Source organism: Anolis sagrei, chromosome Y (genome assembly GCF_037176765.1).
Source record: "Anolis sagrei isolate rAnoSag1 chromosome Y, rAnoSag1.mat, whole genome shotgun sequence".
In the NCBI taxonomy this organism is placed as follows: Eukaryota; Metazoa; Chordata; class Lepidosauria; order Squamata; family Dactyloidae; genus Anolis; species Anolis sagrei.
Genome location: NC_090035.1, coordinates 69,478,469 through 69,488,961, shown reverse-complemented (window position 1 = coordinate 69,488,961; position 10,493 = coordinate 69,478,469). Strand labels below are relative to the sequence as shown.

Below are 10,493 nucleotides of genomic sequence, written 5' to 3'. Positions count from 1 at the left end.
CATGAAATTGGACACAGTGTGATTCCAGGTTTACCCATCAAGGCACACAGCACCACAACATACATTTACATGGCTTCTCTTCTTGTGAATCCATCCAGCATGGTTACCCCCACCCCTTACAAATTGTACCAAATGGTAAACCAAGTCTACTTCCAACCCAGCCGACACAAATTTATGCAACATACTTCATTTTCTTAATTGCAAATGTGGTACAAGATCCTTTTAATATTGAAACAGATGAGCACAATTATGTGTTTTGATTATTCTTTTTTATTTAGGTTGTTTGCCCTTCCCAGTTCTGAGGTGGAGTATCTCAACTCTTCTGGCACTGAGATCAAGAAAGGAATTTGGTGAACAAGATTCCAATCAGACTAGGCAGGAGGACGACAAAAGTGGTGCTCCCTAGACCCAGACTCGCACTATTTGAGGCCGGCTTCATGCTGATAGTATGAACCAGGAAATTGTTCCAGCTATAATAGACATAAGAACCTGGCATAAAAACAGCTACTGCAGGAGAAGCACATCCTCGAGCTGTAAAAGGCACTGGGACACCAGCTGTGAAAAAATAATAGACAAACATACATGTTATGCCACACCTGCGTTGCATCCCAACAAACAAAGGGTATATATCAAGCAGTAGAGCATCTCCATCCTATGTCCCCAGTGTCTGCAAGTGAATAGAGCCAACCTCATGTAGTGTTCCAGATTTGGATTGATTTGCTTAAATCCATATGTATACAGCCTCCCCTCATGTGAAAGGGCATGAGGAACAGGACTATGGCAGTGTCTCCCTAAGGAATGGCTTGATTCCAGGGCTGTGGATTGAAGACTCTGGTTAATTATTCGTCATTGCTCCCTTCCAGAGACAAATGCCCATTTTTAGGAGATATCTTCATTACTGGATGTATTTGGGAAATAGGATTAGACATACTGAGTAACCTGTTTACCATTTAAACTAAAACCCAGAGTAGATTCGCATTCTATTCCTATAGAAACCAGTAGCTGGCATGCGTGGAAGGCATTTGGATCCTTGGTGAAGAAAGGGAATTTTCTTGTGTGTCAGGAAACCCTGACATGGAAAATTATGGATGGAGAGGAATCTCTGCTATCCAGGATTTATTTATTTTGGTGTCAGTTATTTATTTGGGTTGTGTTTTGTGGACTTGGGATCTTAGGACATTTAATTCTCATGAGCAAGAATGATTTAACCATGTTGCTCCCCAATGTGAAAAAGACCTGTAACAAAAAGGTCATTTCATACTTTTGTGTGTGGGGTTGTGTAGGTGCTTGTAGAATGAGTCTTGCACAGAGAAGATTTCTGGGTATTGATGGAGCATGTTCAGGGGAAAGTGTTCTGGAAACCAAGCCTTACGGGGAATTGAAGAAGCCGAATATTTTAAGCCTTTGCCACAGATATCCTGGACTCCTGGCTTTTCTATTGATCTCACCACACTCATCTAAATCAGTGTCCTAGGATGCCTGCTATCACATGACAATAATAATAATAATAATAATAATAATAATAATGGATTATTTCTACCCCACCACCATCTCCCTGAAGGGACTCAGGCGGCTAAACAAATACAGCAAAGTGTATATAGACAATACATACATCTAAATGATAAAAATTATAAAATTACAATCATTCACATACATAATTACAATGTAAAACATTAAAATTAATTAAATGCAGTCATAGCAGCAGATAAAAACAAGTTGTTTCGATTGACACAGCCCAGTGCTGACATGATGCCAACAGTAAATCCTTGGACTAATCCTTTATAAATCTATGTAAGATCAAAGGCTTGCTTAAGAAGCTATGTTTTAAGCTGAAACAGAAGGCTTGAAACAAGGGGTAGCTGATCTCTCTAGGGAGGGCATTCTAGAACCAGGGAACCACCACCGAGAAGGCCCTCTCTCTCCTCCCTACCAACCGTACTTGGGATGATGGTGGGACCGAGAGAAGGGCATTCCCAGTGGATCTCAAAGCCATGCCGGTCTCGAAGACAGGTTGGATCCAAATCATATAGGACTTTATAGGTAATCACCTGCACTTTGAATTGGACCCAGAAACTTGTCGGAAGCCAATGGAGATGCTTTAGGAAGGGCATGGTATATAATAATAATAATAATAATAATAATAATAATAATAAACCTTTATTTGTACCCCGCTACCATCTCCCGAAGGATTCGGTGTGGCTTACATGAGGCCGAGCCCAAAAACAACAATAAAACAACAACAACAATAATACAGCAAAATAAAGCAAAAACAAGCAATAACATTAACAACACACAATGGCGCAGTTAAAAACAATGGCCGGCTTCATGCTGATAGTATGGTATGCTCTCTAAAGCTCACCCCAGTTAGTAATTTGGCTGCAAACTTTTGCACTAACTGCAGTTGCCGAGTCGTCTTCAAAGGCAGCCCCAAATAAAGTGCATTACAGTAGTCCATTCTGGATGAACTAAGGCGTGGACCACCATAGCCAAGACAGGCTTTTTGAGGTACGGTCGTTGCTGGGGCACAAGTTTTAATTGTGCGAAGACCCTTCCGGCCACCACCAACACCTAAGCTTCAAGCGTCAGCGATGAATTCAGAAGGACCCCGAGACTGTGGACCTGTGTCCTCAGGGGGAGTGTGACATTGAGTGATTTCTGGTGGAGGCCCCGCTCCCAACTAGGGTAGAAGCATTGTTAGATGCTTCCCTCAAAATATGGGAGTCTTCCTGTGTTGTGCTGGTTCCAATGGAGCCAGAATGGATCCTCTGCAGAAGGGTGACGCATGTGAGGGAGATGCAAGCAAGGTGACAGATTCTCCCCACTGCCCCTCTTTTCTCAGAGAAGCCTGGCCTTTGTCATGAGGCCTATTCCTCTTTTGCCATCAAGTCTCATTCTTCTTAAGAAGATGGCAAAAATTTCCCAGCAGCATAGATGCACATAAGAGAGAGGTGTATGTGAAGTTATAGAATGTGGCATCTCAAATATGTTCAGCACGGAAAGCGTCCAAGGATAAATACAGACCCTGAGTCAAGGTGTTCTATCTAGATTTACCTATGGTATTGGCTCCAGTAATATTGACGCATTGGTTCTCCGATTCAGCACATGTCATCATATTGGGCTTACAAGACGCAGGGTAGACAGCTAGACATGAAGGGCACATCGCTCTCCTAACTGTGGTGTCTTCTTTTGGCACTGTAGCATGGGAAGGTAGAATTGGTGAATAAGCAGATTTCTATGTCAAAACGTATTGTTCCTTCTCCATAAACATTCATGCAACATAGATATTGCTGGAAAACTGGGTTTGTTGTATTGTCGAAGGCTTTCATGGCCAGAATCACTGGCTTGTTGTAGGTTTTTTGGGCTGTATGGCCATGTTCTAGAAGCATTCTCTCTTGACGTTTCACCAGCATCTATGGCAGGTATCCTCAGAGAATGCCTGCCATAGATGCAGGTGAAACGTCAAGAGAGAATGCTTTTAGAACATGGCCATACAGCCCGAAAAACCTACAACAACCCACTGGGTTTGTTGTTTTCCCTACCCCATAATGCCCATCCATCATGCAAACACTTTTACTGAAATTACAAGACAAAGATATTTGTAAGCCTAATATGAAAACAGACATTACACACATTTTTTAAAGTTGTCTATTTTATTTGCTACATGGAATATAATTAGGGGCTTGGTGTGAGTTATACATGAATATTCTCCTACTTTGCAAATATCCAAAGAACCTGTATTACTTCTGGAGTTTCACAGAATTGAGACAGGAGATTCTAGGGCAGTGTTTCTCAACCTTCTGAATGCCGTGACCCCTTAATACAGTTCCTCATGTTGTGGTGACCCCCAACCATAAAATTATTTTTGTTGCTACTTCATAACTGTCATTTTGCTACTGTTATGAATCGTAATGTAAATATCTGATATGCAGGATGTATTTTCATTTACTGGACCAAATTTGGAACAAATACCCAATATACCAAAATTTGAATTATCGTGAGGTTGAGGGGAGGGGAGAGATTGATTTTGTCAATTGGGAGTTGTAGTTGCAGAGATTTGTAGTTATATAAATCAAAGAGCATTTTGAACTCCACCAACGATGGAATTGAACCAATCTTGGCACACAGAACTCCTATGACCAACAGAAAATACTGGAAGGGTTTGGTAGGCATTGGCCTTGAGTTTTGGAGTTGTAGTTCACCTACATTCAGAGAGCACTATGGACTCAAACAATGATGGATCTGGACCAAACTTGGCACAAATACTCAATATGCCCAAATGTGAACACTGGTGGAGTTTGGGGGAAATGGACCTTGAGTTTATAGTTCACCTACAATCAAAGAGGATTCTGATCCCCACCAATGATAGAATTGAACCAAACTTCCCACACAGAATGCCCATGACTTGAAGGAACTCACAGGTGTTGAGCCCCCCTCCAGCCTTGCACAATCTCCTTCAGCTGCACATGCACACCATGCTGCCATGCGCCCAGCACGCTTGCTCTCCCTTCCCCATTTGGAGTCTCAGAAACAGCCCTCTCTTTGGGTGAGAGGTCAGCCAATCACAGTGGAGGAGGGCTTTTGGTGTGAGGATTCATCTTCTGTTTGCAAAAAGGAAGAGGACAGGAGGAGAGTTCCTCTGACCATCAGAAATATATGATTTCTGATGGTCTTTGGTGACCCCTCTGAAACCCTCTCACAACCCCACAGACGTCCCAACCCCAAGATTGAGAAATGCTGTTCTAGGGGCATGGTTCAACTTTTTTACAAATCTTCCTGTGTTTGTGTGTTTCAAATGTGAATAAAAGTCAATTTTTAATTGTACAAAATGCACAAGGTTGTGGATTAACTATAATTGACATAATGCCAGGTTAACCCCATGAAATTCCATCAGTATGTAAAGTTTGTTATGTTGGGCAAGTTTGCTCTAGATCAGTGGTTCTCAAATTCCAGAAATCCTAACAGCTGGTAAACTTGCTGGGAGTTGTAGGATAACAACACCTGGAGATCCAGAAGTTGAGAACCACTGGTTTGCATGGATGTTAATCTCCAATGGATTCTGGTCAAGATTTGAAGAAGCAGAGAACTGGTAAACTATACTGATTTGTATCATTGATATGGATAAATAGAACTCTGCCCTCTAGATGTTATATCAGAGATTGCTTATAGGAAGTATGGATTGATTTTTAAAGTGTTAGAAGAAATAAAAAAGGGATATGTAATATTAAGAGGGGATTTCAATTGAGTTATGGATAGAAAACTGGATAAATCCCACCCCACAAAAGAAAAAATGGTGGAAAGGAATATAATGGTGAATGATGGTTTAACAGGGAAAATAGATGTAACATGAGGCACGCAGCAGGGATGTCCTTTCCCCAATTTTATTTGCAATTGTAATGGTACTATTAGCTGATGTAATAAGAGACAACAGTAGTATAAAAGGAAAAAGGAATAAAAGAGAAATACAAAATAAATTTGTTTGCAGATGACACCCTTTTATCAATGGAACATCCAATAAAACAATGGGAGAAAATAGAGGCTAATTTAACAGAATTTGGATTAATAACAGGGTTACAAATTAATTGGAACAAATCAGAAATGATGATATTTAATTATCAAGAAGAAGAGATAAAAAATATAAAACAGGAGGGGAAAATTAAGATTAACATTAAAGAAACAATTAAATATTTTGGACTAAATATAACTAAAAATTTAAAAACTAAGAAATAAATAACTTAACTAAGTTGAGAAAGGAAATTGATAAGAAATTACTGGAATACAGTAAGCTGAAATTATCATGGTTCGGTAGGATTTTTTTTTTTTGTCATATCAGGAGCGACCTGATAAACTGCAAGTCGCTTCTGGTGTGAGAGAATTGGCCGTCTGCAAGGACGTTGCTCAGGGGACACCCGGATGTTTTGATGTTTTGTCATCCTAGTGGGAGGCTTCTCTCATGTCCCCGCGTGAGGAGCCGGAGCTGATAGAGGGAGCTCATCTGCCTCTCCCGGGATTCAAACCTACGACCTGTTGGTCTTCAGTCCTGCCAGCACAAGGGTTTAACCCACTGCGCCACTGGGGGCTCGATTCGGTAAGATAGCATTAGTAAAAATGAAGATATTACCCAAACTAAATTTTCTATTTAGAATGCTAGCTGTAGAAATTTCAGATCAAGAAATAAAAATCTGGCAAAACATGTTAAATCTGTATTGTAATGGGAACAAAAAGTTAGAATAAATAAAAGTTTATGGTATAAATCACAGAAAGAGGGAGGTCTTGGACTACCAAACCTCAAGTTATATCATTCAAATCAAATGAATTAAAGTACACCTATGCGATGGACTTAAAGGAAAATTGGTTAAAGATGTTTCATAGGTGGTACATAACTCCAGTAAAATTAAATTGCATGTATAAGAATGTATCAAAGAATTGTTGGAAATGTAATGAACATGAAGGGACCTTTTTTCACCTATGGTGGAGTTGCAAAAAATCTCAAAAATATTGGAGAGTTATACACGACGAAATTCAAAGAATTTTTAAAAAGAATTTTCCAAGAAAAGCAGAATATTATTTGCTGGGAATAGTAGATGAGGAGATTAAATTGGATTCTAACGAGGACATTCTGTTTGTATATTTAACAACAGCTGCAAGAATGGTTTTCGCCAAGATGTGGAAACAGGAAGACATTCCAGGAAAATCCCAATGGCAAAACAAAATTAATGAAATGAAAGATATGGACATATTGACTTTTCTTTTGAAAAAGAACACAGGAAAAGTAATAAAGGAGACGAATTGGTCAATGGTTGAAGAATATTTGGATAAACTAGTATAAAAGAACACGAGGTGCAACGGAGGACAGGAAGGGGAACCCAACTCTTTCCTTTTTTTAAGAGTGGGGTTCCTGCAACCTATTTTTCTTTTAAATATACACATAAACATGACTGAAAGTTGACATCTGAGCAGAATCAGAAGGGAGTCCTCCCCCTCCTTTTTTTTTCGGACTTTTTTGGACTTTTTTGGATTTTACTTTTTTTTTGGATATTATTCGGTTCCACTTTTCCCTACCCCTTTTTATCTTTTAACTCTTTACTTTTCCCACTTTTCTATCTTCTTTTATTATTCCCCCTCTTTCGATGTATTCTATAAAACTTAATAAAGATTTAAGAAAAAAAATCAAATGAGATATATAGTAGAAAGTTTAGCAAAACAAAAAGAGTGGCTGGAAGAAGATGATAAAAAATTAGAACTGAAATTAGAATACATTTTATAGGGGTAATAGAGGAAAGGGTAAAAAGAAATGGTATAATAATTTAAACAACCCCTTTTTAAAAAAAATATTTTGGAGATTTGGGGGAGATATAAAAAAATCCTAATGCCAGGTATTTCTCCTATCATGTCAATTTTAATGACAGAAAACTTCCCAGGAAATTTGAAAAAAGAACTTGAAGTACAACTTAATAGTAGAGGTTTAATGAAAGTAAAAGACTGGGACCTGAAGATGGTAAATATGGAAAGGATAAAAGAGGAATTAAGAGACTTAGATTGTTACAAGTATATACAATTGGGTAAATGGTCAAGTGATATAAGGAAAAAGTATAATGGAGGTAGGGAACATACAAAAATAGAAAAGATGATAATTCAAAGGGAGACTAAAGAAGAGAACATAATATTAAAAAGTACAGTAAATTATATCTATCAATTATTATTAATGGACGAACAAGAACAAGATTATTTGAAGGAAGTATAGGAAGTAGATTTGGGGAGAAAAGTGAATAATCAAGAATAGGCAAACGTATGGAGTATGAGATTACTAAAAATATGTCTATAAGAATTAAGGAAAATTACTGCAAAATGATATGGAGGTGGTATTTAACTCCCATTAGATTAAATCAGATTGATAAAAATACTCAAATCAGTGCTGGAGAGGCTGTCAGGAAATAAGGACGTACCTTCATATGTGGTGGCCATGTAAAATTATACAAAAATTTCAGGAAAGTATATTTAAAGAAATAAGAGCAATAATAAAAATAGAGATTGAGATTACACCAAAATTAGCATTATTACTTATACATGATAATATAATTCCTTTACAAGAGGAGAAAGAATTGGTTTCTAATTTGATAACAGCAGCTAAATTGTTAATAGCAAAAAAAAACGGAAAGAAAAAAAGAAATTCAATTAGAAGATTGGTATAGAGAAATTTGAAATATAGCAGTAATGATAAGCTAACTTGCAATATTAAAATTAAAAGGGGAATATATAAACAAACAGACTTTTGGAAAATATGGGGAAAATGTATTCAGTATGTATTTAATGAGGGAAAGGGGTATAAGCCTGTTGTAGTAGAGTCTCCTGGTAATGCTATAACTGATAATAGGAGTAGCAGAGGAGGCAAGAGAGGTGCCCAGAGTTTGGACGAGGAGCAACAAAGAAAGAGAATTAGGAAATATTCATGTCACTTACAGACGAAGACTCTTTTGAGGGCTTTTCAGAAAGTGAAATGGAAGAGGAGGGAAATAAGAGTAGAGGTGTAAAAAGGACTACTCGCGAACAAGAGTCAGATGAGGAGTATCAGAGGAAACAGATCCATGACATACTTACTGCTCCTACTGAAGAGGAGGATTTTATGGGTTTTACAGGAAGTAATGGGTCTGGGAGTTGTGACAAGGAGGAGGATGGGTTGGATTGGACTCGTGTGCAAGAAGTCAGAGATGTATGTACACAACCTATGTCCAGTGATACCTTTGAGGGGTTTTCTGGGGATTGGCAATCTGGTAATACATGGGGAGACCTAAATCTTGATAAGAGATGGAAAAGCTGGCGGGATGGGTGTTGGCGCTCAGCTGTAGAGGCTAAAGCAGGTGACAGTGATGAGGAAAGGGCGGAGGACAGTTCATCAACAGATAATGAGTTGTAAGATAAATGTAAGCGCTGGAGCAATGAAACTTTGCAAAAGGCAAAGTGTTGGATTCGTGCCTGGGTCTTTGTCGCTGCCATTTCTCTTGTTGGTTCCTGGAACTGTATTCTCTGCGTATCGACTAGCTTGGAATATCATGAGTGCTGACTTCCCCTCTTCTTGACTTTGGATTGCTTGGACGATGGTGCTGCTTTTTGGACTTTAACATCTTCTGCTGGACTAATTTCGACTTTGGACTGCATTTGGATGACGGCTTTGCTTTTCTACACCTTGTTTGTTTGCATTTTTTGAACTCTGTGATTTTGAGGCATTTTGCTCAAACTTTTGTTTATCCCAGATTATATACCAGTTTAATCCGGATTATTTGCTAAATTGAGTTTTTACCTTGCAATTTGCTAGAGACTTTCAGTTTTGACCAGAGACACTGAAGTAACTGTCCCTGAGTCCTTTTTGTTGCCTTAATAAACTTTGTTTATAGTTTACCCCTGTGTCTGGCTCTTTAAAGGCGTCTGGATCCCGACAAAGCCAGCAAGAGAAACAATGATATTTTGGAATGGTGAAACAACATGAGTTGGTTGGTCCTAGTGAAGGGGGCACCAACTAAGGGTAAGGGGAAAAGGGGGGAAATGGTATAATAATAATTATAAAGAAATACAATATATATATAAGTGGATAAAAGATGTGTGATAGAGTTATATGTAGTATAAGTTGTAATGGAAATTTAAAAATAATGATAAGAAATAGGATTAAAGATGTTTTTGATGTTTTTTTACTGTTAGATTGTATATAATATGGCATACTCTTTTGTCTAAGATACTGTAAAAAGAGAGAAGAATGTATACTTCTACATTTTGTTGGACAATTTAATAAATAAAATAATAAAAAAATGCCTTGGGTCGGGTCAGCTTATACTCGAGTATATATGATAATCCAGTGTTCAGTATCTGACTCATTGCAGTTTAAATCCTCTATCCGTATCTCAATAAATGTTTGTTTCCATTTATATTGTTTCTGTTCCTCCAGATTCCACCTACTTTTCAGAGCAAGGTTGCCTTAGGAAGAAAAGGGCATTTCTGTAGCAGTAAAAAGGGAAGAATCATTCCTTAAATGATGGTATTGCATTTCTTTGAGCCAACAAGCAGCAAACAAAATACGTTGTAAGTTTGAAAGCATCCTTGCATGATTCACCCCATCCTTTAGCAGATTTTAATTCAACATACCTTCAGGAGGATCCGTATTGCAGTTGTCTGATTTGCAACATTTCGTATTGCTCCTCATAAAAAATCCTTCTTCTGTACTAATAGAGATGCTCCCTGTAGGGCAGTAACTACTGGCTATGCAGCCATCCTGTGTATATGTCATGCTGCTGCCTTTTTCTTGAAAGGAAAGGAATCTTATCAGTACAGTTCCAAAGGGATAGCCGTGTTACTCTGACAAATAACAATCCAGTGCTAATGTATTGTCAAAGGCTTTCATGGCTGGAATCACTGGGTTGTTGTAAGTTTTTCAGCTGTATGGCCATGTTCCAGAAACATTATCTCCTGACATTTTGCCTGCATCTATAGTAGGCACCTCACAACCT

The 10,493-nt window shown here is 38.3% G+C and overlaps 1 long non-coding RNA gene across 1 annotated transcript; it reads right to left on the bottom strand.

The window, feature by feature from the left end:
* Window positions 1-254: 254 nt before the first annotated feature.
* On the bottom strand, window positions 255-10,281 carry LOC137095043 (uncharacterized). Its single transcript, XR_010908771.1, has 3 exons — window positions 10,132-10,281; window positions 3,052-3,192; window positions 255-555 (listed from the first exon to the last, which is right to left on the bottom strand). It is a non-coding gene; the product is annotated as an uncharacterized lncRNA (long non-coding RNA).
* Between the last annotated feature and the right edge of the window lie 212 nt (window positions 10,282-10,493).